The following is a 24,696-nucleotide window of genomic DNA, read 5'->3' as shown; positions in this document are numbered from 1 at the left end:
ATAGACAAGCATTTTATTGTGCGTTTGTTTGTAGTTTGGTTTGGGGTTTTCTTTTTGTGGTTTCAGATAGGTTATTAATGCTTTTTTTTTTTTTTAAGTGAAATACATTTCGTGAAAGTTCTCTCTGTTTACACTGCCCTAAATTGGGAATTAGTTTTATTACATTAAACATTTCTTTGGTGGTCACACAAAATGGTAGTGTGTTGTGTGGTTATTGGGCACCAAAGTAGCTCAGGTCAGGCCACAGCTGCACTTGCACTGCTTCTTGTAAGACTTGCCCTCCACTGATTCAGGTAGTTCTTGCTACAGTACTCCCTATAACATGCAATTCAAATCATTGGTTACCACAGTTTAAATGTATTTCCATTACAATCTCCACCACTGGTCCCTTTGGACCAGACCTTAGGGTTTAACATTGCAATGAACTCCTCTCCCTTTCGCTGCTCCAGCTTGGGCTTATTCACAAAGTGTAGTCCCTTGGGATTGTACTTGCTCTAAGCAGAGCCCTATCTATGAGCCACAGTCTCTTCAGGGGTATACCTGATGCAGCATGGACTTATCCACTGCCACAGAGGCTTCAAGGTGGACATTCTCAAATGTGGATTTATCCTCGGGCCACAGTCCCTCACAGGTACACCTGCTGTGGCATGGATGCAAGCACAGAGACACACCTCCTCTGGAGTGGGCTTATTCATGACCAGAGACGCTTCAGGGTGTCCTCTCACATGGGTTCATTCACAGGTCACAGATCCTTCGGCTTAGGTTCACACTGGAATTCCATCCTGTCCAATACAGCAGTATAGAAACAGCAGTGATGCCCTGGTCATTGACCAGACCAGGTGCATCACTACTGCTATTATCAAAATGTTCCCAGGCATAGGTAAGGTGATAGGCAGCACAGAACTACAGCAAGCAGCAAAAGTAAAAAAAGCAGCCACCAGGAAGCACTAGACTACCACAAGGGCAAGCAAGTCTCCTAGCAAGCATAAAAACCTGTCAATTCATAGCTAAAAAGCAATAACAGTTATAAATTTCATCTAGCTTATTCCAATCAAATCTCTTACCTCAAAACCTTCAAGCCCCATGTTGGGCACCAAGAGGATTGTCATGGTTTAGCCCCAGCCAGCAACTCTCTCACTCCCACTGTAGTGAGATGGGGTAGTGAATTGGAAAAGCGAGAAAACCTGTGGACTGAGATAAATACAGTTTAGTAGGTAAAGCAGAGCAAAACAATTAATTCATTCGCCACTTGCCATAGGCAGGCTGGTGTTCAGCCATCTCTAGGAAAGCAGGGCTCCATCACATGTAATGGCGATTTTGGAAGACAAACATCATCACTCCAAATGTTTCATCCTTCCTTCTTCTTCCTCAGCTTTATAGACTGAGCATGACGCCATCTGAACCCTTTGGTCAGTTGGGGTCAGCTGGCCCAGCTATGTCCGCACCCAACTCCTTGTGCACCCCCAGCCTCCTCACTGATGGGTTGGTGTGAAAAGCAGAAAAGGCCTTGACTCTGTGTAAGCCCTGCTAACCTTCAAAAAGTCAGGAGTGAAAAGAGATCACTTAGCTAAGTAGGAACAAGCTGCATGAAGAAGCAGTATAAAGCGGCCCTCATAAATATTGAACTCTGGTAGGTTTGGTACTGTGACCACTTCCCTGGGGAGCCTGTTCCAGCACCCAATCACCCTCTGGGTGAAGAACCTCTTTCTGATATTCAACCTAAACCTCCTCTGATACAACTTCAGGCCATTCCCTCAGGTCCTGTCACTGGTCACCACAGAGAAGAGACCAGTGCCTGCCCTCCTCTTCTCCCTCACAAGAAAGTTGTAACTGCAATGAGGTGTTCCCTCAGTCTTCTCTTCTCCAGGCTAAACAGAACAAGTGACCTCAGACACTCCTCATATGGCTTCCCCTCAAGGCCCTTCACCATCCTCGTTGCCCTCCTTTGGACACTCTCTAATGGCTTAATACCTTTCTTATAATGTGGTGCCCCAAACTGCACATAATATTCAAAGTGAGGCCTCCCCACTGCAGAGCAGAGCGGGACAATCCCCTCCCTCAACCAGCTGGTGATGCTTTGTCTGATGCCTCCCAGGACACGGTTGACTCATATTCAACTTGCCAATGACCAAGACCCCCAGGTCCCTTTCCACAGCTCTGCTTGCCAGCATCTCATTCCCCAGTCTGTACAAACATCCTAGGTTGCCCCATCCCAGGTGCAGAATCTGGCAGTTGCTCTTGTTGAACTCCATATGGTTGGTGATTGCCCAGTCCTCTAATTTATTGAGGTCTCTCTGCAGAGAAGGGTCTCTCTGCCTTCAAGGGAGTCAACAGCTCCTCTAAGCTTTGTGTCATCTGCAAACTTGCTTAGTATCCCTTCCAGTCCTGCATCCAAGTCATTTATGAAGATGTTGAAGAGAATAGGACCCAAGATGGAGCCCTGTGGAACCCCACTAGTGGCAGGTCACCACTCTGATGTCACCCCATTCACTGTTACCCTCTGTGCTCGACCCATGAGCGAATTGGTCACCTACCACATGACGTGTTTGTCCAGCTGTGTGCTGGACAGTTTGTCCAGAAGGATCCTGTGAGAGACTGTATTGAAAGCTTTGCTGAAATCCAAAAAGACGATATCAACTGACATCCCCTTATTAGCAAGGTGGGTTACCTTGTCATAGAAGAAAATCAGGTTTGATAAACAGAACTTTCCTCTATGAACACTCAGCTAGAAATCTTATCATGTAAGTCCTTTCCTATTGTCATGGTTTGAGATAGTCCCAAAATCCAATTCCCTAGCTCCATCCCCCCTCCCACATCTCAACCTAATGTGAGATGGGTTTTTCCAGACAAAACACACCAGACTCAAAGTGGGGAAAAGGGAATATATTACAATGACTGTACAAATAAATACCATATCACATTATACACATGATCACAACTATCTCTACCATGACATATAGTATTTACAATGGATCAGATCTCTTCTCCCCTCCAAATAAAAGTCCAGGAGGGAAAGAAGGACAGATCCCTTCAAGTCCTTAAGTAGCAGCATCTTCTAAGGCAGCAGGTTCTGTCTCTCTTCTCCACATGCAGCAGCTGATTGCTGGCTTTCTGCCAGCACTCACGAGGGAGATATCCAAGTCTCTCTCTCGGCCCCATCGCCTCAACCGAGGGGTCTTCCGTGGGCTTCGTAACCCCAGACAAGGTCGTTTCACCACGTCATATCACGAAGACACAGAGGGGTCTTCGTGACGGTCTGGTATCTCCAGGAGACTCAGCTCCTTGCTTGCAGGGCCTCTGTGCCCTGTCTCTCAGGCTGCCACCATGGCAGCAGTGCGAGGGGGGGGAGCCAAGGTCAGCTCCCCCCGCATTCCATCTGGCCGTCCCGGTCCAGCTCCAGGACGTCTTTTGAGCTTCTCAGCTCCTCTCTCTCTCCGGTGCTGCATACTCCAAGGCTCCTCTAAAATAGGAGTCCATCTACTCCTCCTTTCTCGGAGGTCTCAAAGGAGTTTTGGGGGGGGTTGGTACAGTCTTACCCCAAACTCTGTCTCTCAGCTGCTGGCTCCCTTTCTCCCGGCTCTCCTTCCAGGAGTCCTTTCTCTGGTGCTGCATGTTGCTTCTGCTGCTCCTCTGGTTCAGGTTCTTATCTCTGGCTCTTTGCCACCGTTTCTCTGGTCAGTGCCGGCTGCTGCTCTGCGCCCATGGAGAAAACATCTCCCGGCATAACTACAGGCACCTAGCCCAGCTTTATGCTGTTCCAGGTCCCTGCAGCCCCCCCAGCCAGGGGCTGGGAGGCCCCAGAGGGCCCAAGGGCTTAGAGCCCCTTCCTCGTGGCTCACAACATGGCCACCTCTCCTCAACAACCAAAAACCACAACTCATCTCTTCCGGTCTGGTTGTGATATGTTTACATTTCTGCAGGAGCGCCCATTGGACAGAACTTCAAAACTTCCAGGGGTTTCCACCCCTTGGGGTCTACCACTTCTCTTAGCCTCTGGGGAAAACAAAGTCCAAACCACTACACCTATACAAGACTAGAATTTCCTATTCCTGGAAAGAGCTGTTTCTTGTGGACAAAATATTGCAGTTGAGTCTCTGAATATCTGAGTTCAATTCTCAGATATCTTACAGATAGATCTTAATTGAAGACTTATCAGAGTTATTCAGCTTGCTGGTTTCAGTATAGACTTCCTCAAATGACAGCTATCCAGGCTTTGAAATAATACTTGAGCTGCTGTGACCTCATTCAAGTCATCTTCATTTCTATTGCACTGAGGTAGTACCTTTGCACAGTATTAAGTTGAAGTACTCTAGGAATTGTTTTCCAAAGAACTACCAGTGTCTTTGTTTGTGCTTCCTAGTTCCTTTTGGAACTATTGGATGCTGATGGAACAGTACAGGCATTAAAGTGGCATTTCTGTGCTTGTGTTAGTGCTTCATTTGTGATTAGCCTATACTACTAAACAGTCAACTATTTTGAACTAATAACACCATGTTATTTGAGTAAAGGGATGTGCTTGGGGGCATAGGATCCTAGGCTGAACACAAAGTCATCTCAGTGGAACAAATCTAATAGTGAAGTCTCAGACAATTATTAAACCTCTTATATCCTCCTAACTCCATCTGAGAACTGGAAATTCTAATTTCTCTCCACCACACTTTACATGCCTGACCTGTTCCAATCTCTAAAAGACCAAAAAGTCAGCTGGAGTAAATGGAAGAAATTTTCTAGATCACTTCAGCAGTTTTAAGGTCAGGTTTGGTGACACTGGCTCTTGTGTGTGAGACAACAGTCCAGTACATTCAGACCTGGATATTGATTTGACGTGTAGGAGCTCATGCATTGAAGACAGTAAATCATCTTCACAAAGAGGTACAAAAAACCTTTTCAAAGTATTCTTTATCCTTCTTCAATATGGCTTTTTCACTATGTCCATGTAACAGGAACCACCACATCAGTTTTAGCAATGCTCCATTCAAACTATCTCCATGAAAGGGACTTCATTCAGCATTGAAAACTGCTGCTACACAAAGTGTGCTACAAGAAGGCAAACTTATTTGTGTCAGTTCAGTATCTATGCAACTGAAAAACTGCAGGAGGGAATTAGTAAGCACTGTTTAAGTGAAATATATAATACTTTAGACATATTTGACTCTGGATATTGGGAAAGTTAATGCTGTCCCACTCTGAAAATCTTGCAAATTCAGTAAATAAGAACACTCCGTCTAGCCTCACATCTCTATCTGCCATGCAACAACAACATTGACAAACAAGGGCAACCAGAGGTGAAAAGAGAGATCCAAGTTCAGAATGTACATATTATTTACATTGTTAGTGGCTATTTATCCATTCACTGACAAAATAGCTGTAGTTTGTAAGATTTTACCAAATACACATATAGTCAATACCCCTCAATCCAACTCTTTCACTTCTTTTTACACAACTGCAATTGAGCCACTTATCTGTCAAGCTAATGATGACTTTTCATGTCAATATTACTCAGCTCTACACCTATGCTGATAACAAATTAGAGTTACTAATGATTGATAAACATCTCACTGGGGTCCATGCAAGACTTGTGTTGACAAAAACATCAGGTTTTTGACTCTTCTACCAATGACAGCTAATGAACACCATCCTACAGAAGAAATTGCTCTTATTAAGACTCCAGGGGCATCAGTTTGTACTTTGTGTTCATTTACTTTTGAGGACATGGCAAGATTACCTTTAATCTCTGCTCCGTCATTATTGTGTAGTGGACTCACTTATGCTTTCCTGTCTTCTTTTTTATTTATACAGCTGAATAATCTTTTGCTATTTGTTTAATTTCCTTTACAAAGTCTGGCTCAGACTGGCTTTTGGCATGTCTCACATTACCACCATACTTCTTGATCTCCTAAACATAATTGGATTGCTGAGTGGGACTTTTTCCTGTTCCTGGTAGGGTGTCTACTTACCCCTGCGATTTGCTTTGTGGTTTTTATTCATCCAGTGGGATCCAGAGTCCTATCCTGAAATCTCCCCTAGAGTTCAGAATATAAATTGGTTTTTACACAGTAAGATTTCAAGCCTCCAGTTTTTAGTCCTTGATCTTTTCAATGCAACTGACTTCTCAAATCTTAACATGCTCATTCACATCCCAGATGTCAACCACCATGATACTTCCTCAGTCTAGAAAACTTCTGGCCACACAAGCAATCCAGAGACACAGTACCATCTAACCCTCTATCACCCAGACAGCTCATCTTCCACCATCAGCTTCTTTGTATTGCCCACTTGCCCTAGTCTTAGGTGACTTGCCTAATAATATTCACCCCAGCTAGCCTGGCCTCTTGGCTACTTCTAGACAGCTCTCACGACTGTCACTGTTCAAAGAAGGATCCACAGACCTATAACTGAATTCTTGAGAGATCAAATATATAGAAAAGTAGAGTTCCAAATTTTGTTCTGTGATTCTGTGATTAAATTAATCTTCTCTAAGAAATTAAGAAATAATATCTCCCCTCATGTTTAAAAAAGTTTGGAACTCTCCTTTTCTAGACATTTGATCTTTCAAGTATCAAATTAATGTAATTTAGGGTTTCAATGTCCTGTCAAAAATCTATAAATTTTAATGATTAATTCACGTCATCAAATAGAGCTCTTTCTATCCCTATATATCTTATCTGCACCCGAAGGACAATTCATCATGTCCACAAGCACCTGATTCATTTTCCTAACAATCTCTGGGAAATAAGTTATTAATTACGTTTTAATAGGTCATATTAACTTAGGTCATGTCAGGGGAAGAGGTCATATTAACCACCCTTGGATACCCACAACACTATGACTTCTTTGCATGCACACTCTGCCATGCATCAATGTTCTGATGGAGGTGACTGATTCCTTTTCAGCCAATAGCTGCTTCCTGGCCCTCTAACAAAAAACTTCAGTTGTAGTAAGCACTGCTCCCTTTTGTCAATGCCATTTTCCCTGAGCACTGTCACCTGTTCTTGGTTTCATAAAGGTCTCCTTCACCTCTTCACACTCTCTTTTCACGCTTTCAAACAGAAGTCTTTATTTTTTTTATATGGAGGGTCCAGTACTTGCCAGCTGCCCCCTTGCTCATTTCCATGCTCCCTGGCACCACTTCAACACCAGTTAACATTCTTTTGGCAGCTCACCCTAACATGCATATTGGTGAATCTGTCTCACTCCCAGGAAACAGTGAGGCCAGAAATTATCTTGGCCACAGTCAAAGCAATATACAGAGCATCCAGGAGTGAATTGACTCTTGATTGTTTTAAACTCCATGCAACCTGCACAAGTTGATGCTTTGAAAATGGATTGCACATTGGTCCATATGGTGAGGGGCACTGGAATGACAGAAGCCACTCATTTAGGAGGGAGAAGCACTGGAGGTTTCAAGGTCTGGGGGGCCACAGCAAAGGTATATGTTTAGATGGATTGAGAGAGCTCATGTGCTCTATAATTTATATAGAAGGATATACTTACTCTGATGAAGAATTAGGCTGCCAGGAGGAGTAGCAGTGGCCAGGAATGCAAACTTCACTTCTATAACCATTCTATACCTTCAAGGATATCTTAATTTCTCCAAATAAGTGAGTCAAAGCTACAAACCAATACAGTTGTTTCACTCTACAAGAAAACAGTGGAAATAACAGCTGGAGAGGTGTCCATGGCACCAAAATAAAAATTTTATAAAGCATGTTTAAGAATTCTTCAAGTGATGCATACTGCTGCTTGGCAAAAGTACTGAACAAATCTTGCAGCCAAACTTTGTTAAAATGTCACCATCTTTAATACAAATAAGTTTACTTAGCACACAACTTCAGAAGAAGGTGGATTATTGATTCAGAAAATAAACTTATTAAGCTTTAAAATGCAGTAAAGATATTAAAAAGATATTAAAAAGAAAAAAAACAAACAACACTGTGAAAATTTCACTAGAAGCAGTACCTTCTCAAAATATAAACATTTTTGGACAGTAATTACTGCAAATCTTTCATTATCAATACCATTCTTATTGTTTATGCTGTATAGAAACTATGAAACTAGAACTTACATGAAAACTATTCAGCAAACCCATTAAAACAGCATCATTATCTGAACAGCAAATTCTAATAATGCATGAATTTAAATCTCATAATAATCCCATAATAGAAGAAGAAGAACTATTATTTCAGCATATATAGTGCTGGCTTGGGGTGTAATTTAACTTGAATCTCACAGCTCTGTCAGACTAACCAATGCCCTGGGTGCCTTGATAAACTATGAGGAGCAGATGCATAATAAGATAACTCAGACAGCTTGCTAAAGTTTCATCTGCCAGTGGGACCTACTTGGTACAGCCAGAGCTCTTCGCCAAGTCTACTTTCTCACCCTGTATAAATGGCATTTCTCCAGTAGCAGCTCTGATCTTCTATCCAGCTGCTACACACAATCTCAGAAAGAGAACTTTTATTATACATTAGTTACAAAGTCTTACAAAGAAAAATAGGACCTAGCCACTACTCCTTAGCAGGTGGTTCAGCATTTTTAAAAGACCAATTTTAAAGCCCTAGAGGTGACAAAACTCAATTTAGCTACAGAAATGGTTCAGGGCAAAGTGGACCTCGAGCCTAAAAGAATGTGAGGGCTCAACACCAGAAAGCAGGCTTAGGATTTATTAAGCTCTAAATTTTTGATAGAAAACTCTGACAATGTAGAAATACTGATTTTCTAACATGTAGTTCTTAAAATCATTGGACTTCCCAGCTATGATATTGCAATTTTCTTTAGAAGGGTTTCTTCTGTATGTACATTTCCATTGCAGGGGTTTAACTCCTTGCTTGAACTGCTCTGCTAAACCTAGTGAGTCATGCTGCAAGGACTCATCTGAGCTTCGAGTGAGTCAGAACTGCTGTCCTTGGTCATGTATGTTTGTATGATTCCTAGGACATTCAGCATTCCATTAGCTTGGAGATTTCTTTCATTGAAAACAAGATAAATAATGTCTTACGAAGAAATACTGGTGTAATCATTTGTAAATTTAAATAATTCTCAGTTTAGGTACCCAGATGCATTAAACTGTCTGGTCCATATTTTGTGGCTTGGGTTTTGTGAAGCTAACGTGATAAACTGGATATAAACTGTCTGCCTTTTATAGACTGTGAGTAGGGCAGGGTTTTTTTTGTAATGTGATTTCTATTGTAAGGTGAAAGACGATGCCCTAATGAATTTAGTGAAAATTTTGCTCTTTTGTAGTGAGCGTGAAGTCAAGATTTCTGGATTGTGGTCTTGGATGCTCCTAGATTATGCATAACTTTTTATGGGATTTTCACCATTACAAGACTGGATTATGGAGAAAATTAATAATTTTCATACCACATCCTTCAAATAAAATACTGTTCACTAAGTCAAAACTGAGATAATTTTCCATGCAATCTCTTCAATCACCTATCAACAGACTCCAGAAAAACAAGTTTTAGAGCCCAAATATCAATGAAGAAAATGTTCAGAAACAGTTTGCGAAAAAAATGTTTTAGCATAGGATTTTTTCAGTACAAAACCAGACGTCAATAATATTTTTATGTCCTTTTTATAGTAAGTTGCAGAATGAAGCCAACTGATCTGCAAAAATTGTATATGTACTGTAAGTCAGCAAATATTCCTCCTATTAACTGTGCTGTTTGATCTTACAGTCTAGAAGAGAAGCAGAACTATATTTAATGACTCTCACAGCCAGAATTTCAATTTAAAAAACCATCTCTGAGCTGTATTGTTCTTTGAAATACGAAACCCTCATCTCGTTTTCCTGTTCAGAGAGCTTGAAACAGATGATGGCAGGATTCTTCCATTAAATTGCTGACAGGTCGCTGTCTGCCAGGATTCCAGCCGGGAGCCAAATTCACAGGGGTCAGGGGTTGAGGTGAATGTTATGCATCCACAGACAAGTCTTATAATAGCCAAGTACAGAAAAGAAGGCTTTTGAGTACCTCCAAAAGGATGTCAGAAGCAGCTATTAGGGAATGGGGAAAACATGCTTCAGCCCCTTGCACTTCCATGGTAGGTGATGAAGTCTCTAACTGAATGCAGTCTAAGGACACTGTTAGGGGACAGAAATACTGGACATATTTTGTCAATATGTTGATTACCAGGTCCACAAAAATGTATTATTCATGGGTTGCTCCTGTTCTGTGTCACCATCACAAAACAGTTTTGTTAATACTAGCTTTACTGTTTCATTTCTTGGGCTGAATAGCAGATTCTTCACTCCCACAGGAATATTCACACTTTCTGTTTTAAAAGAGAAGCTGAGGTTCATCACTGTAACACAAGTAGCATAAATATTACTTCTTCTGAAGTTCTGTCTTTACCTATGCAGAAATAAAGGAGTGTCCTTGTATATTCCTATGTTATGCAAGTGAGAAGTAAGATAATATAGAAACTAAAGCCCCTTCAAGTGCTCTTACCTCAGGAAAGTTTCACACAGGTTAAGGTGCTATTAAGGGGGTAAGATGATAATGAAAATAAGACAACTGAGGCTAGAACAAGACCATTGCCAATAAAGAAAGAGTAAAATTAATAGATTTTGTAGGCACTGAAAGGTGCATTAGGGAATATGGGTATCTACAGAAGCAAAGCAGGAGAAAAGGGCAAAAGCTTTCACCAATATTTTCTGCAAAACAGTGATACCCACACTGGGGTGGAGCACAGTAACACTGATAATGAGTTTGCCTACATTTCCTATTTAGCATTCCTCCCTATTTTCCTCTGCTTCATATTTTTGTCCTTTGAAAGATAGGTGACACCAATTTATACTAGCTTGAACTTATTCCTGCTTCTTCCACTCTGCAAGTAGCTTATTTAACTTGAAATGCAAAACCATTTCACATTCCAGGACCTAAATGCAGATAGTGTAAGAAGTAAGCCCTTTGCAGTTCAGATGCAAAGGTTGCGATTTCATAAGCATTTAGTGACAGGAAAGAGTTTGTATATATTCCTCTCCTCATCAGTCATCTTAATTGAGTTTAAAATTTCAGTTATAATATTCTTTAAGTATGGACATCTCTATTTCATAAAGATAAACTTTCTTTCCTGACAGTCCTTAGTGAAGCACTGTGTTTTCATAAGTGAGGTATGTATTTTGATTACATTTGCAAAGCAGGATTTCTGTCTCTGTCACATTGTAATATAAATCACATATCATGTATGAATGCATCATTTAAAGTCACACAGGTTTATGTCATACTGTGACAGTTCTTTCTCTTTAGAGTTTAATAATGGTCTTAGACCTTGACATCACTGCCTTTAGGCAATTGACCTATACAAGACATGTACAAGCAAATTATATTGACTTTAGATAAGGTATAAAAAATACATGACAAAGATAAACCTTTCTTACTAACAAAAAAAAAAAAAGTGGTAAAAGAAAGTCCTCAATTACTGCTGTACAGAGAACCTGAAGAACCAAAGGCTGTTTACAGTGAAATGGCAAACTGCTGATGGAAAATCTCTTTGGCAGCATCTGAGGAAATGGAGAAGTGAACAAAACACAAAAGAAACAGTTCATATTAAACTTCCTGCCTGCATAAAAATCCTGCATTGACCTTCCTAGTTCTACGGAAATTGCAAGTTAAATATTTTATTCCTCAGGTTTATTACTTTTAAGTGCTCAAAATTTATAAAATGTTTCCAGAATTGAGTGGTCATTTTTGCTAAAAGGCCCACAGCATGATGCTAATATGAGATAAGGAACTGCAGAACTGCCATTGCAACAAGGCATTGCTAAAGGTGTCGTTTGAAATATCATGTACCAGGTGGTCATTTATACTCAAAAAAGATAAAATTGAACTGGAAGAGAAGCAGAAACAATCTATAGCAATGATTAAGTAAAATGAGAACTTGCAGAGCTTGGGTTGTTAAACCAAGCAAAAAAAGAGACGGAAGAGGACACAAAGACTCTAGAAATAAGTCTTTGGAGAAACAGAATGGCTCAAGCTGAATACACACACTAATATAAAATCAAATTACTGTAAACTGATTGTGAATAAATCTATTCTGTAAATTCCTAATAACTGAGGAGCAAAATTTTAAGGGTGTACACATCGGCTATAGGAGAAAGCAAAGCTAAATTTGTTTTAAGATTAACTTAGTAGATAGAGGTGTACACCTCTCTTAGTAGAGAGAGGTGTATAATAGAGTATGAAAATGTCTGGGACTAGGAAGTTGGTGGCTCACTTCAGTCCCCTAGACAGCAGCAACCAGTGCCATGTCCTCAAACACTGCTCCTGGCCTCCAGCTGCCAGTCCAGAAAAGTTCTTCTACAGGATCTGGGTAGTATTAGCCAGAACTGTGTAGATTTTTCAGCTAAGTTATAGCATCACAAATGGCATGAGTTGACCACGTTCAAGCTTCTGAGTCAGGCTGTGAGGATAGGTAATCAGACTTAGGTATATCATGTGCCATGTAGGCAGAAACATACCCTAAGTACCTGGACCTTTATGAGCTTGTATTGAATTATAAAGTGTTCTCAAGACTTTTTACTTGTCACATTTGGAGATCAGGGAGAACTTCCCCAGGTAAATGCTCTAGTTTCTAGGGGAGGAAGGTTTTTCTTTCAGTTTTGAAGCTAAAAGATATCCATCATAACTGCAGGGAGGAAGTTACAGAGATATATTTGAGGGTCACAGTGCATTACATATTCAAGCTGATGCTGAGGGTTAAAGAAGTTATTGATCAAGAGATGTTTTTTCCTCACAAGTTTGACTTAAAAGGTCTTTTTGCTTTTTCTGTATAGAGAAGAATGTAGTCAGGCTTTGAGTGATTTTAGTTGAACATATACTGTGCTATTAAAGAGCCTAGAGATGTTCTGTTTCTCATTCATGCTTCCCATGGCACAGCTGTGACACTTAGCCTGTGTAAAATTATGACTTCAGTACAGGGTGATGGAGATGTTTTGCACTCTAGGGTATTAGTTACTTGTGGAGTGTCTACTGCCTTTGGAACTAGAGATTTTTCCTTGGTTACCCACAGCTCTGAGTGTTCTAACCTAGATGAACCAGACTTTCTACAGATCATGACCTAGACTGTCTCTTTCATATGCTTCTATTTTTATGTCCATATTAGCATAATAATCAATTCTGAATGCTGGAAGAACTTACATTATGCTGTCCTGAATTTTCTGTGAACCCCAGCAGTATGTATTTATATACTGATTTCCTAGCTCCTGGACATCTTTTCCCATGTGTCAGAATAAAGAGATGCCATTTTATTTTAGATTTTCAGTGTCTTTGCTGTAGTCTGGCTCTTTTCAGGAAACATCTCAATGTGACGGATTTTTAATTTTAATTTTTTTTAATAAAAGTCACATACATATTGGATATATTAGAAAAATTCCCAGGAAGGTGTGTTGCCACAGTTTTATATTTGGAAGTATCCACACAACTGTAAGTATAAAATAGCACTGTCCACAGAGAATGTAACCTACACTATACTAAACTGTGAGAATTGTGTGTGCCATTTGAGTATTCAGTTGTTTTACCAGAGGCTGCCATGTGGTTATGAGGAGATAAGTATAAATGGCCAGGTAGAAATAAAAAGCAAGAAATAAAACATTTAGATATACAATGTGCTTGTAAAAAAACAAACAAACAAACAAAAAAGCCTAAAAACCAACCAAAAAACCTTCAACATAGTATCTGGGAGATTAATGGAAAAATGAAAAATGTGTAACTGATGACTTTCTCCCAAGAAAATGAAAACTGATGTCTCAAGATCGCAGTCCTCATATTCAAAAGCCCCCTTGGGAGAGATTTTGGGAGAAAAATGGCAAAACTACCTCCTGAAACAGCAGCTGCTTCAGGAGGGGGCTGAATGAGAATCCGAGTTGTTACAGGAATGCAATGCTGAGTCAGAGTATTCTGATGGGAAATACCCCAGACTAGGATGGGTGTCGGTTCACCAGGGAAAGTGAGCCAGCACGTGAGCCATGACGCTGATCTAGCATCCTCCTCTCCTGGACATGAGGAATCAGATCAGGATCCCGGTGCAGAGAGCTGTAGTTATTCTTTCCCATATCTCAGTCGTTAGTCATAGCTGCCACCTGAGACCTAGTAGATGACTCCATATGAATCAGGCCAAAATCAAGAGGCTAGCTACAATCACAGAATGTAGGAATATATTAAAGGAAGCAGGAATTACACTACATATCACTTCTTATATTTTAGTTTATTGCCCTGTCACTGAGAATAGAGGCTGCTGCAGCTGAAAGCAGTGTATACAGGTACAAATCACAGAATCACAGAATCAGTTGGGTTGAAAAAGACCTCTGAGATCATTGAGTTCAAGCAATGAATTTGGATACAAATTTTGTATGTCAGCAGGTTTGTTGATGACTGAACCCAGGGCTAAAGTTTAGTCACAAAACTATTGCAAATTCCCTTGATACAGAGGCAGGGCAGAGGAAGTCTGAAGAAGACAGTTATGCTTGGCTGACAGCTGGACAGTGCTGAACTGTGTGTAGGAAGATTGCAGTGTATAGACTATGGATCCTTTTATTGCTGTTTTCTTATGGCATGCAGTGTTACTGAAAACAGTATTTTGAAAAGGCTGTTGAGTCACCGTCTGTTCCTGCTTACAGCTCCCAAGAGCAGAACAGCAGGTAGAGAACATTACTCAGGCTTGTTGAAGCAATCCCAGTTTAGCAAATGAGCATCTGATATCCCAGCTCTCTTTTAAAAGTGTAAGAGACACTGGATTCAATACCAGGCAAGTAACCTCCTCTAAAGCCGCATTCAGATCAGGGAGTGGTATGGATGCAAAGATTATATACTTTATTTCAGAGGTCCATTCAGCTTTGTCTTAGCAAAAGACTTTGAGGGAATTCACAAACTTGCTCCTCATTCAAACTAGAATATGGTCCATAGATGTGTCTGCCTTATATTTACAGTGTCTACCCAACTGTATATTCAAGGGCATTCACATTTGTAAGACTACGGTCCCAGTCTCCTTCACTGCAAATATACCATTATTAAGGTATTATAACCCAATAGCTCTTACATTCTTTTACTCTGCTTTTATGGTAACCCATAAAACAGAGTTATATCTTCCTTTCTCTTAAGGGCCTGAACACCTACTGAATTCTGTGAAAGTCTTTCTCGTAACTTCAAGTAAATGTGGAACAGCCTCCAGGTAACTGCTCACTCAGTTGCTTTGAGTTAGGTTTTTAAGTGAATTTGATTGTTATTCAGTAGTGATGTCCTCCAGTGCAGGACCTATTTTGTATTGACAGGAGCAGAGATTCCTCCTGCTGAGAAGACAAGAGATGGTGCACAGTCAGCTACAGCTTCTGTAGTTCCAGAGCTTTTTCTTCCAACACCAACACCTTGGCAGCTGTTGAAGCAAAGTCTGACCCTCAGCACTGTATCAGTTTTTACATCCACTGCTCTCTGCACTAACATCTTTTTTTTCACTTTTGCCATAACTGGATGTATTTTGTATTGCCCTTTTTCCTCTATTAGCCCAAGACTGACAACAGTGGAATTTCACAGCCAATACAAATACTATTTACATTTAAGAAATAGTCAAATATTCACCTGTATGAAAACCACAATTATTCCATGCTTTGTGTCGGTCTGTCTAATGCTTTTCTTCCCTCTACGACTGTATTCTTACACCATTGCATCGTGAGGCATGTAACACAGTAAAGTACAGCCAGCAAAACCCACATCCCTGTCCATGGAACATATCCCTTTTCATTCAGCAATTTCTCTGCTGCAACGGGTATGGTTCATTTCCTCTAACTGAAAATCAGGTCCCTAGAGGAAAGTGTCTGCTGTGCATGAAAATACACTGTCAGGCAAAAATGATGCATTCCTTGGTTTTAATGTTTAATGTGATTCCATGATGACCCTCAGCCCACACAGCAGGAACTTCTAACCTAGATGATGTTGGGCAACTGAGAGAATTAGTTAGACAAATGTTCTTTTTGTTCAGCAAGTCATTCCTGATATGTTCTACCACTGAGCTTTTGTATTGCAAAGCCAGTTTGTTTGAAGTAAAACTGGCAGATAATTTTGTGATTAAATAATTGCTTGTCAGAAACTGTTGATGTGTCCAAATAGAAAAGTATTGCTGAGAAGCACTCACTCGACTTTTAAAGGACAAAACTTAACTGGTCAAATTCAGATGGAAGACAGATGTTCACTGACCTTAAAAGAGTTTCAGGCAGGTACGTGGGAGTAAGAATCCAACCATGACGTTCTTGCTTTGTGTATTTCAGTCCATGGATCTGAAACTCACACACCCACATACCCAGCAGGTTTTCTGCTTTCTGGACTATTAAGTCATCTTTCCTTATGCTCTTTCCAAACAGATGATGCAGTTATCCATGTGAAGTGGAGTATCTGCAATAGGAAAGACTGATTTACTCAATAATATGATTCAGGCATTTGATTAAAATCTGCCATTCCAGGGTTCAAATATCTGTTTCAGCAGTAGCCTAGAGAAGGATAAAAACATCAGGTGAAATGTAGACAGAAAGAAATACAGAAGTTCAAATCCTTTGGCATATTTGGACAGAACAAAGCCTTTAAAGGATGTCTAGATTTTTAGCGTGCTAGCTGTCAAGATAGTACGTAATATGGATTAGACAGGTCTGCCTTTTTTATTACTAACTTTGAAAAGTCCTAATGTTATTTCAATGTATAATATACACACATACATACCAAAACATCAAACCGGCACAAAAAAGATCACCAGGAAAAATGGAAACGATTTTTTTTTTCTCTGAGCCTAATGCAACAGCCTGTAACACAGGAGTGGAAGAATCAGTAATGCTTTGCACTCACGTGATCCTTTGAGAACTCATATTCTGTTTAAAAAGTTAATAAATTCATCTTCATGGATTTCTTGAGGTAGATACTGTGAGAAAAATGTAGTATCGAGTTAACAGGTTCTCCATACCAAATAAAGATTCATTGGCAGAACTGCAAAGGGAACATAAACATATAGCCCTCAGCCTTACCTATGACATTATCCTTTTCCATAAAGTATGCTCCCTTCCAAAGGTATCACAGTCAGAGTTGAAGGAAAAGATGCTTTTTCATCTCATCTATCCTGAGGTTTTTCCTTTTCTCCCGTTCCATGAGATGGGTTCAAGTACTGTCTATAAGGGAAGGGAGAATTATTCCAATTGCCCAGTCCTCTGTACTTAAAGCATATTCCTAATCAAAGGAGTTTGAAGTATTTTGGCCTTGGATCGCCTTTCCCAATGTTGAACAGACTCTACTGTACACTAGAGAAATTATGGTGTAATTTTTTATAACAACTTTTTTATTAAAGCATCACACTTCAACAAACTATTTCAATGAATCACTTTCTTTTTTCCAATGAAAACACATTTTACTGAGAAATTTCTAACCACTTGACTTTCAGAATCAGGTAATAACCTAGACCTAAATCCTGAATTCCTTCCTGAGGCTTACTTCATCTTTCAAGGGTTTGATCTGCCAAATAAAAAAAAAATTGAGAGAGGTACTAGAAATAACAATGTTTTATCATTTGTATTTTGTTAGGAAAGCAATTTTATTCATATTGAAAATCTCCTAGGAACTTTCTTTTGACTGCAGTGACATCTACTGGTACTCAGAAAATTTTCTGGATATGAAGTAAGAATAAATATATCCAAATGACACTAGGTAAGGGGCCCAGCATTTCGACATTTTACTTCTGAGTAGGAGAGCAGGAAAAAAGTAGATGTTCCAGAGTTCGGCCATGTATCCTCCCAAGGACTGCAGGCTTGCTCATCTTTCTTGATGTAAGAATAAAATTATTCAAGTGGAGAGAGCGCAAATTCAAGTGTTTTAAAAGACAAAGGAACTAGATCACCCAATATATAAGAAGTGGATCATTGACCACTTTCTATTCCAAAGTGAACAAAAGAAAGGAAAAGACTGCAAGGGAGGGAAGAATTCAAGAATGCAGAGGGGTCTATAGAAGCAGCCATGCTGGCAGAAGTAACAGAAGGGTAATGGCTTGAGCTGCCTGATATCTCCCTCTCTGAGACATTGAAATGAAGCACCAGCACAGTGAAACCAGCACAGCAGTAAGCTAAGAAACTGCAATCCTGTACAGAACACCTAAGGGCATCCAGACCCCATCCCTGCTTTCTTCACATGGTGCACAGTTAATTAGTGCCTGTACCCTCCAGAAGACTGGATCCACAACAACAATGGGGATGTCTACATCTTCCTGCTCTTCACTAACATAATCCTTGCTTTGCCTTTACCTTTCAAATAGATAGTGGGTGCTTAAGAAAATACTGTAAAAGAGTTAAGGATTTTTATAAGATACTCATATAGGTATTTTTCATTGTAAATTCTCTCCTTCCCTGTTTTTTTCTTTTTGTGTTTGACTGTAAATTCATAAGGAGAAGCACATAACTTATACTACACTTATGAAGAATTGTCAAATATGCCTTTGAAGCATGTTTGTATAGTAATACACTCAAAAGTTATTTATACGTAAGGGTTCCCCTCATTTTATTTTTCAAACAAACAGAAAATCTTGTACACTTTAGCTGAACTCTATGTGGAAATATGCACAATGAAGAAAGTACTTACAAAAGTGCCCTTTCCTTAATGGCATATGAGTGTTTTGAAAGTCAGTACTGAGCATATGCAAATAGCAAATACTTACTAGGTATTTCTGAAATGACTGACAAATATATCAAAAAATATTGCCCAATGCCAATAATTTAATGCTAGTCAAAGTCAGAAAGCTGCCTTGTTTAATGCATTCAGCTACTCTGTTCCCCTCTGCCTTTCAGTTAAAATCAAAAAGACATATGTTAATGAGAGCCACCTCTCTGGACTTTGCAAGTTTCCACATTATCTGTGAATCTATCCTGTAGCCATTTGGAGAAGCACTGAGAGCAAATGAGTTGTGAGTCATGGGAAGAAAAGAAAGGCATGTCACAAATATTGAAATTAAATGCAAAGGGAAATGACAAGTATTGGAAATATGAGCTGCCTAACAAGCAACAAATAGTAAAATAAGTCAAAAGCTGGAAATGGCAAATAATACAAGAAGACAAGTACTGGGAAGAAAACATAATAAAACAAGGGAATGAAAACAAATACAGAACTAATGGCATCATTGATCCTAAGGACTCCTGAAAGGGTAAGACAAAAGTACTGAAACAAGCAAAGCTTTAGGGAAGATGCTAAATTAAGGCACAATACAAAATAAGAGATCAAAAGATTCACTTAGAGGCTTGATCAGAAGCATCCAATTTGTCATTGATGGGCTTTCTGACTTTGTCCTTTTTGTGATTGTGGTGGTGGTGGTGGTGTAACTCCGGTATATTCTATTTCTTTCCTGGAGTACAAAAAGTAAACACAGATACTGTCTTCAGGAGCGTGAAAATTTTTTAAGATCTTTGGTCATTTGTTTTAAATGTGGTCTTCAGACTTTGATTTACACCTTGATGCAAGTCTTAATGACTTGCAGAAAGTACACTTGCTAAGCAAGGCAGAAATTTCTCCAAGCTTATTTATTGATTCTAAAGGAAGAAGAAAGAAGAAAGCACGAAAATAAAGATGAAAGGCCACAGTTTCAGCTGAGATATATGAGTGTAGTTAGATGAGCTTCTGATTTATATTACTTAGGAAACTCACCTTGAGGCTCTGTCACTGTGAGACAACTTCTGAGGGTGACATCTGCTAACAGGGCAAGATCTAGAGATTTGTAATTAAGAGCATTATTTACTCAGCCTAACCTAGGGCACCTCCATCAGGCATCTGCTCTTGAGTCACACTTGACTGGACACTCTCTGTGAACTGACTTTACATGGAACCAAGGGAAGATACAGCAAAACTGAAAAGGCTTAGAAGTAGCTACACCAACACATTTATGAAAAAGCTTACCAATATGAACTTAATACATGAACATAAGAGTACTGGAGATCTTAAGGGAAAGGTATCAGTGAACTTCCCTATCTCTCATGATTATGGTTGACATCAGTATAACTAATAATGGGATCAAATTAAGAGTGAAGCTTCCACTCTTTAAATGAAAGTTGGCAGCACTGTAGAGCCCAGCTGATTTTAGGGGATGCTCATGAAGCATCCTGAGCATGATGTACAGGCATTAAACTAAACATTTGAATATGTGTCTGATGGAACAAGACTAGGAATTGGAAATTCAGAGTTTTTATCACTTGCATAAAAATTATTTTACATTGTTGGTTTGTATTTTCAAAGGGCCTTCAAATGAAGACTATCATTTAAGTGAATTAATCACCCACAATACTGGAATATAAATGAGTATCAGCCCTAAGCATAGCCTACTAAGAAAATGTATCTATTTTACCCTTGGACTCTATTTTACAAGGAGTTTTAGTGTCTTGATAATACAATTTGTAAGTTGAAATGTAATATTTATCAGAATATTTACCTTACTAACTTTTATGGGACGTTTTTAAAAGTTGCAAATTGCAGGGTAAAGGGCTTAACATAAAATGTAAAATGTTTCATATTAACAGCAACTTTAACATAAATACAAAAAAAAAAGTTCTGAACTCGGAGTTAGTTGAGACAACTATCGTTATTAATTCTGCATTATTGGTAAACAGGTCTTATTCAGAGAAACAGATATGATGGGAAACAGAACAGAGAGTAAACTTGGAATATACTTTTACTTAACAAGACTATGGCTTGAAGAGTAAAGACAGAAAAACCTTAAGATATTGAGCTACACCAAGTATAGCTGCAATTTAATAGGTTAAATATTTCTGCAAAAGCAGAAGAGTGCTTCATTGAGGTGGAGTCTGCACCTCTAACCATGGGGGAAGGGAAGAAGAGTCTTTGGATGTGGTGGTGAAACCTCAGACTCTACACAGCAACAGCTCAGGAGCAGAAGGGGGATGTACACAGGTCCCACACAGCAATAGGACTGTGGGATAGGACCAGGCAGTGGCCAAATGTCCTGGGACTGGACCACACCAGTGCAGAGCAGGGACCCCAGACCCCCACCAGACCCCAGACCAATTTCTGGAAAGCTCAAGTAAAGAGGAAGACGCATCCCTGGCCAAGACTGAACCCAGTCCATGGGGGCGGGAACCAAAAGCTTTAAAAGACTTGGTCCTGGATAAAAGAGGGGGGTCTAAGGGCAGAGATACCCTCCCACCCTCTCTCCCTCCCTTCCTTCCTCCCTCCATTCCTTCCTTTTTTTTTTCTCTCTCTCTTTCTCTCTCTCTTTCTTTTTTTTTTTTTTCCTCTCTTTCTCTCTCTCTTTCTCTTTTTCTTTCTCTTTCTCTCCTCTATGAGAGCAAACATACGTTGTTTGGATAGTGCTGATTGCTAACTTCACCCAGGCTTAAACTCAAGTCAGTTCAGTTATTGCCAACAAATATTGCTATATTCACAAAGATGTCTGGATAATCGCCATTATCCCAGTCTTTATCACTCACAGATTCAAAACAACCTACTCCTTTCCCACCAAGTGGGATGGGACACTGACAACTATTAACAATATAACTCCAGATCCAACATTCTGCCTTCAGCAAACCAGAGGTGCTTTTAGGTCACACAACAGGACACAGAGAATTTATAAAACCCATATAACAGAAATGATGTGGATAGCACCACTTTCTCATAAAGATTTTTTACAAACTATGTACACTAAAATTATTGTATACTATCCTATACTAAAACTGAAAACATGGCTGATTAGGGAAAATTATACTTTTTTGTTTAATTTGACTTATTAATTTTAAAATTCCATACGGAGAGTAATTAGAAAACCACAAAGATGAAAATAAATTATCAGGCGGGGGAGGAGCGAAATTAAGTGACTAAGTATTTTAACTAATGCTCGCAAGAAATATATCAGAGGAATATGCACACCATATAAAGGGTTTCTTGAATGATATTTAAAAAGCATCTAAGAGTAAAGATTAATTTAAATATATAGAAAATTACACAGCCAAAACAAATAATATAATAATCAAGAGCCAGAGTGATCAGTTCTAGACTTGTGATTCATGAAGGTTGACTTACCATGCCTTAAAGATAAAGTTGAATAAAACAGTGAAACTTCTATCAAGAGAAACATTAAAATTATTATAATTAAATAAGAAAACTACAAGTAGGAAGACTAGAATTAAAATTCATATTCCTAATATTAATAGATTTTTGTTTGATTTTTGCTAATATAATTGCTTCCTGAGTCAATAAGTCACCAAGAGAAGTTTGTAAGTTGTATTGTCACAGTCATGGACTCTAATACCATGATGGCTCCAGGGATAAGAGGTCAAGAGATTATTGAAAATTCAACCTTGTTTCACTGAATTTCATAAAATTTGTTGAACTAGTGTGTTCAGAGGGGTTATCTTCAGCACTGATTTACCTTCTACTTAGAAAAGAATTATCTATGATCACTCAAGAGATGAATGTAACATAAAATTGCAGTGGTTTCAACCAATTCCACAGTGCCTTAAGCATCCAGATACTGTGAGAGTACTTAAATCACAAGCACTTTTTTTCCCCTAAACAATAATGAAACATGGGCTTAATTGAGTAGGGTGATTTCCAAGATGAAGTATTTACAAGTTTGCATAAGGAATGAATCATATAAAATTAATGCTGAGCCACAGGATTCTTGAACACATAAAACTTTTCGTTATCTGCTGAGTTTGCACAGCCAGATTGATGTACATGGGACTACCTGCTTACACTCTGAATTGTATGATTTATTAATAAATACATAACCAAACATGGCTTCAGTCATGGCTAAGTGTAATTCTTACAACTTTCCTGCTGCACAAGCCTTTGAAAATATATTCAGAAAAGAAAATGGGAATATTTAAAATTACTGAAAAACTACATCTGAGAGCTTGCTGTAGTCTAATATGAATTTTTGCTGAATTATGATACTGATTATTTATTTCAAGGATACACTTTGAAGGGGATAAGAAAACTATTAACATTAAAATACTAATATTTTAAAGTGAAAGAGAAGGTTACTACAGCATTTCAGACCACTACTAATACTCTCTCTCACATGAAAGCTAATAAACCCAAAACTTACAAGCCTCTATGTACTTATTTGTGGTTAAATCCACATGCAGAATTAATGCTAACCAAAGGTGGGATGTCAAGACAAAAGCATTTGTATTTCAGTCTTTCACTATTTAGTGGTGGAAATAACAAATTTCCAAGATCATAGTACTATGCCTTTTATCCAAAGATCTTGACGTGCTTCATAAACTTTAATTAAACTTCACAGCATGACTATCACTCAGGTAGAAATCCTATCATTTTCAGAAAAAGCATGGCATGGCCTTCATTCCTTGCACAGCTGCTCTGATTACATATTGCATTTTCTCTGCTGTGTTTTACTGTGGAAAAATATATAATAGCAAAGCAAAAGGCCCCAGTGTGCCCAACCTTTATTAGCTTAATTTTCTTACTTATTTCTTCCTTTGTTGATAACACTTTTCGTTAAATGTTGCATTTTTTAGCTTTACCACTGAATTTATGTATGTGTTCCTAAAGCAAACCACCACTTCTTCAGGACAGATTGAGGAAATGAGAGGGATATATTCATTAGCTCTTTTTCTAATTGCAGTTGCAATTTTAGTGGTCCTGTGCTACTTCTGACAAAAACCATCTTCAGCTGGATACGAGCCATATGAACTGAAGTTTGATATTATGCCTATAAATAAGAAAATCACATTTACGAAATGATGGATTTAAACCAAAGTGCAAATCCTTTGAAAGAGATACTAAATTATGAAAGTGTATGCAATCAGCTTTCCTAGGTACCTATGGTTCAGAGCAACAATTAAAAAATATGTGTGAAATGTAACATATGTAGCTCAGTCAATCAAATATAAATCAGAAGAAACACTGTGCAGTACTAAAACTTTGCAATAAATTGTAATACTTGAAGAGTTAAGGAAAAATTCCACAGGACTATTAAAGCCTGGAGATAGGAGTAATTGTGCAAAATTTAAAATATAAAGCCCAAGAAAAAGACATTTTTGATGAAGAGGTCAAAGAATACGCATTGTCTCAACTTATTTGAGGTACAGATGATGTTAGTATTTAAAATTTATGTGGAAGGCAATGCTTTCTTCAAAGTCAAAACAAAATAGAAACTGGTAGCATGAAGTAGCTTCTGTTTTAACAGACCAGTTTTTCTCAAAAGGATAGTACAAATAATACTATATTCCCAGTTAGCACAGGATCTATTCATGAGCTTCCCTGGCAGAGCATGGTCAGTACTATCAGGTTCACATGCAGGCAAGGAGATGTCTGTATCTGTGACCCTCTGTGGTGTTATTCAGTGATGAGGGGAAGTCACAAAAAGCTCTCTTTCTAATCATATATTTCTATCTTGATTAAAAAGTTATCTGTAAGAATTTTTAGCTTGCATGTAGCTACTGCAGTATCTTCTGAGAAAGCACATGTATGCAGGTCTGTGTCTGTATGTTTGCTTACATTATTTTTTCTGTTATGAACACCTTATGACTAATAACTTTGAGCTATAATTGCTAAATTTTCTTTTAATTAAAGAGGTTATCTATAAATCTATATATTCGTAGCTTAATCACACAAAATTTTTATGTCAGAATATACTTAATCTCAGTGTCACTGAAATGTAACAATATCTATGAAGTATAAAATGTTAGCAAAGGAGTGAATCTGT

At 38.8% G+C, this 24,696-nt stretch overlaps 1 long non-coding RNA gene across 1 annotated transcript in view; it reads right to left on the bottom strand.

The window, feature by feature from the left end:
- Positions 1-24,696, bottom strand: part of LOC135411609 (uncharacterized) — a 72,198-nt gene that overhangs the window by 23,464 nt on the left and 24,038 nt on the right. Inside the window, exons 3-6 of the long non-coding RNA XR_010429225.1 lie at positions 17,009-17,149; positions 16,194-16,388; positions 1,065-1,191; positions 672-782 (exon numbers count right to left, since the gene is read on the bottom strand). This is a non-coding gene — a long non-coding RNA (uncharacterized LOC135411609). The remainder of the gene's footprint in view (positions 1-671; positions 783-1,064; positions 1,192-16,193; positions 16,389-17,008; positions 17,150-24,696) is intronic.

Source organism: Pseudopipra pipra, chromosome 1, assembly GCF_036250125.1.
Source record: "Pseudopipra pipra isolate bDixPip1 chromosome 1, bDixPip1.hap1, whole genome shotgun sequence".
NCBI lineage: Eukaryota > Metazoa > Chordata > Aves > Passeriformes > Pipridae > Pseudopipra > Pseudopipra pipra.
The sequence above is the reverse complement of the archived record's forward strand: the minus strand, read 5'-3'. Positions and strand labels throughout refer to the sequence as shown.